The 5,006-nt window shown below is 35.9% G+C and overlaps 1 long non-coding RNA gene across 1 annotated transcript; it reads right to left on the reverse strand.

Moving 5' to 3' along the window:
* Positions 1-1,832: 1,832 nt before the first annotated feature.
* LOC125485751 lies at positions 1,833-5,006 on the reverse strand. Its single transcript, XR_007264439.1, has 3 exons — positions 4,855-5,006; positions 2,533-2,616; positions 1,833-2,432 (listed from the first exon to the last, which is right to left on the reverse strand). It is a non-coding gene; the product is annotated as an uncharacterized LOC125485751 (long non-coding RNA).

Consider the following 5,006-nt stretch of genomic DNA (forward strand, 5'->3'; position numbering starts at 1 on the left):
TGATCAAGTAACAATGTTGATGAACAGAGTGCACTGGATATTATCTTGGTCACTTTTGTAAAATCCAAAATACTGCATTAAAATCAGCTCAACGAAACTGAAGTTCATGGAAAAGAGGATCAGTATTACCTTGGCTTATAAAGTCAAACTTTTGTTTCAGGCTTACGGATGGTGATTTTCCTCAAATTCCCATATTTGTTGATAGCACTAAACCTGGGAGTGGCAATAATTGTAGGTTGCAATGTGTAAGATAAATTGAATTCTTTCAACACCAAAAAAGATGCTTTTCCATGCCCATGGCATACAAGTCTTTTTCAGCTGTTTAAATGGTCTATTTGCATTAGTGTCATCATGATTTGATAAACTGTCAGATGAAGACAAATCAATTTCATGGTTTTTTTTTTAAAAAGCATCAATTGCAGTGAAGATACCTTTATGATTAATTCAATTAACAGTGCCACTTTAACTTCATATGGAGTCAGATTTTTTCCACATTTCAAAATGGCAACCTCCACACTGGTGGGTCAAATTTTAGACTTGGCATGCAAATTCAGCCCTGCTTTTGGGAGAATTTTCAGCTTTCATAGGTTAAGCTGTGTACCACATTTGGGAGCGAGGATGATGCAGTTCAGTAGCAACACAGTAGCTGCAATAGGTCAACAAACTGAGCCTACAAGTGGAAATAGCATCGAGGAGATACCTTTTGACAAGAGACAGGAAGAGGCAATATAAACAGTGATTCAGTTCCAAGGAGTGTGCATGAACCTGGGCATATTAACTGTGATGTGCATGCAGGCCCCCATAAATACTAACATTTCTCAGTTTGATTTCTGATGGTGGCAGGACATACTGACTGTGGACAACAAAATAAGGGAACATGTTCTTCATAAACATAGGCATAGAGTATAAAAGCTAGGAATTTATCCTGGACCTTTATAAAGATCCAGTTGCTGCTATTACACTTTGGAAGTGTGCTAAGGTCCAAAGGGCATAAAGATTTATCAGAACGCTTCCAGTGATGAGATTAGATTGGAGAAGCTTAGGCTGTTTTCTTTAGAGCAAAAACGTTTAAGGGGAGAATAGATAGAAGTGAATGAAGCTTATTTCTGAGGCAGTGGCTTGCACTAGCAGTTACTGGTGTTAAACATCTGGTATGGTTCAGGAATCCCATGACATTGCAGCCTCTGCTGCATTTGGTACAGATAAAAAAAAATGGGCCAAGGTGGCACAAGATATACCAGCTTCCATTTTCCTTTCTCTTTACATTCTGTTGTTACTTGCCACTTCCATGCAACTCCATGGTGGTTAGGTGACTGCCAAGCCAAATATTTTACTGACACTTTTGGAAAAATTGTTTCCATTGGCTGACAATATTAGGATCAGAGACTACAGATTTAAGACTTTGGGCAAAGAGCAGTAGGGTGGCAGCAGGCAAATAAGGAACAACATTTTCAATGCTCAGTAGTAATGACTGTTTGAAAGTGGTGCAAGCAGAAACAATTGAATTCAAAAGGAAATTAGATTGGCACTTGAAGGAAATAAAATTGTAGTGCTCCTGGGATACAGTAGGGGAATGGGACTAACTGGATTTCTCTTTGGAGTGAAGATAGAAGGGAGTTGAGATGGTGCTGCAAATGTCTATGTCCTGTCAAAAGTTGAGTGTATAAATGAGCATCTTGGACTTCTGCTTAATTAACTTTGGAATTTTGGGCACCTTTCTACAGCAGACTCTCCCTTCATGAGCTTAAACAGATAGGAAAGGGACCTAGAGAACAAATGTCTTTCTTGAATAGCAGATTCTTTTCTGTATATTCAAACAGTGACCCATTCTCTGGAGGTTCAAGTTTAAACTTTATTTTCTCAAAGAAAAAAGGCAAATCTGGTATCTACAGTTTGTGACTTTAAAATAATCAAAATACCTTCAAGGATTTATTGATAAGGTGAAGATTCCACAATAGCATGTGCTCATTTGAACCATCACAATTTGGAAAACATCTAATATTTGTAATACCTATTTAGCTTAACTAGTTCAACATTTTAAATTCTGAATCCAAGGTTTGCAACCATTCAAGAACAAACATTTCCAAATTAAACAGATAAGACAAATATATAGCTTTAAATTTATGATAACCTTAAAGAAAACTTCATTTCCAAGTACACACTGATATTTAACTTGTTAAACAAAACCAAAATGTTGTGGGTACATTAAACAGATAGTGAGTCTTTTTTTTTAAAAAAGTTAGCTTTTAAACTGAATACAAAAAAGGAAAAATAATTAAATGCTGAAGTTAAGCTGTTAACAAGAAGCAAATATTAGGCAAAAATGCATTCCATTACTGAATGGCATTATTGTTTCAACTTTCTCTTTAAATCATCTCTTTGCTGTTGCGAATGGCACAGCACAGCACCATGCTGAAGATCATACCAAAAATCTGGAGAAGAGAGACAGGATTATTATTGCTGTGATATAACTTAAGAAATAAAACTTCATAACAGAGCCACATATTCCAATGTTTAGGTAGTTTCACTTACCATTATAATTCCAATGCCAATCCCAATTGCTCCGATGATATAAACCTTTCTGTCGAATACGTCTTTAATTGCAGTTATGCATGACTGCAGGCAAGATCAAAAATTGCAGAAGTTAAAATAAAAAGGCTTTTAAATTAATTTAACAAAGGTAATAACATTGTGAAAGAAAGCTAGAGAATTCCACCTGACTGTCTACTTATTGAGAATCTTCACAGCTTCACCTTGCAACCCAAATGACAATAGCAATGTCTCAATTCCCATAGCAAGCAAAAGTGCCCCCATCTTAAATAGTTCAATGAGTGAGTATTCATGGTATTCTAGGGTAAAAAAAGTGCCAACAAAACAATTCTTTATTGCAGAAATTTCTCATTTTCTCAATTACAGTTCAAAAAGGCTGACCTCGTATTTTAAACCTAAGTTCTAGACTTCAAAGAGAAACATCACCCCAGCATCTAGAGTCATTTAAGAATTTCTGCGTGCCAATGAAATATTAAAATGTACTAGAGTCCCTTTGGCCCATTGTGTCCATACCAGTCATTAAGTACTTTTCATTCTAAATGCCAGGGAATATAAACAGTCAATTCAATCTCACCCAGGTGACAGTCCCCTAACCCAAAAATCAGGCTATTGAATCTTTGCTATATTCTCTCAAAGGCTGATATATCCTTCCTTGACAGAGTACTCAAGGTGTGGTCCCACATACAAGAAAAATCTGTCTTCTACTCCAATTCCTTTATTTAAAGGAAGTCTAATAAGCCATATGCTTTCATTATTAGTTGTTGCATCTGCATATTAACTGAAGTATACACAGGCCCCCATAAATACTAACATTTCCTAGTACTTCAGTCTATCTAAAAAATAATTTAACATTGTCACTCCTAAAATGAAAGTTCATTTTAAACTGGTTGTAAAAATTTTACTTTTAGTTTAATAGTCATGTCATTTTGCTTTGATAACCTTAAACATTGCAGATCTTAAATGACAAATTTAAGAGACACCAAATGTCAAGTCCTGTAAATATTCTTCATAGACATAGCATAAACATGTCTAACTTTCCCTCAAAACACATTGGATTTACTGGGATACTGTTCCTTTTAGATTATCTCTGGACCCTTCAATATACTGAGATGCACATTGAAGCACACCGAGTTAAGCCATTTTATGAGTTTTGAGATTATAAGTGACTCTGGGTCAATGAATCACGTGTTCACTATCATGACAATTTATGATAATGGATACACAATAACATGATTTAATACATGTAGAAAGCCAGTGCTAGTGTGCTGGCACAGAGGCCCAAGGTAAACATTTATTCTAGAAGCAGATATGTAAGTTGTCAGATGTCATATTGCCAAGTGCATCCTTTCATGTCACCTACAATGTTAGTGTAAATTTCTTAAAATTAATCTGAACATGATCAGGATGTGATTTAACTGCATCCTCTTCAGTCTCCAACCCCTTAATTCTTGGGATTTCAGAGAACTCTAACATTAGATAGAATATTTTATCAAACAGAACAATTGCCTCCTTCACTTTTCTCACCGTACAAATTGTGGTGCAACCAATTTTATAATAATTTATGTCAGTGTTAAGAACAGTACAATCAAAAAATTGAATCATATTCAACATTCCCAATCAATTACAGCAAATTAAAAGTCCAGCACATCCTCCTACTGAGTGGAGTCAACTCACTTGACAGAGAAGCCCACATCATTCAGCTGTGCTCCTGCTCATTCAACTCAAGTAAAATCATAGCTAATGAGTGCATGAGGGGCCCTTTGGCCCATTGACGTTCATGCCGGTCATCAAGCACTTTTCTACTCTAGTCCCATTTATTACATGTTAAAGCAGAATTATACACATTCCAGTTATTTCCTGCAGTTTAGGTTAGATTGCTGAAATATTTATTGTCCTGAAACAGGAAATTAGTTATTAAACATGTATTTTGCACACCAGTAACAGGTTGGTAATTCAATCATTATGGTTAAGCAGTTATCTTTAAGTCAGTCTTCTGCCATGCACACAAAAATATGCATTTGTTATTAATTGGTAGAGAATGTGCCCTGCAGGAAAACAGGTTGTACATTAAATTAAAAAGTGTAAATCACACAAGAGCAGAAATTGCTGGTGAAACCCAACATGTCTGACAGCATCTGTGGGGAGAAAGCAGAGTTTACATTTCAAGTCCAGTAAGTGCTTTCCCCCATACAGATTCTGCCAGACAAGCAACTTGTCGTTTCTTCAGATCTCTAGCATCTACAGCTCTGGGTTTCATTTTAGTGTAAATCTCACAAACAATTCACAAAGAAAAAAATCTCATACCTGTCTCTTAAGCTCTCCTTCAATGGAGGTACTTGGGCAGGTGGGTCGAATAATTATCTCAATTGTACCAGCTATTCCACAGCAATCCAACTAAAAAGAAATAATTTTCTCAGAAATAGTCAAATAGTATGAGGAAACAGCTTCAGTGTGCT

The sequence above is a fragment of the Rhincodon typus genome, chromosome 22 (assembly GCF_021869965.1).
Source record: "Rhincodon typus isolate 14 chromosome 22, sRhiTyp1.1, whole genome shotgun sequence".
In the NCBI taxonomy this organism is placed as follows: Eukaryota; Metazoa; Chordata; class Chondrichthyes; order Orectolobiformes; family Rhincodontidae; genus Rhincodon; species Rhincodon typus.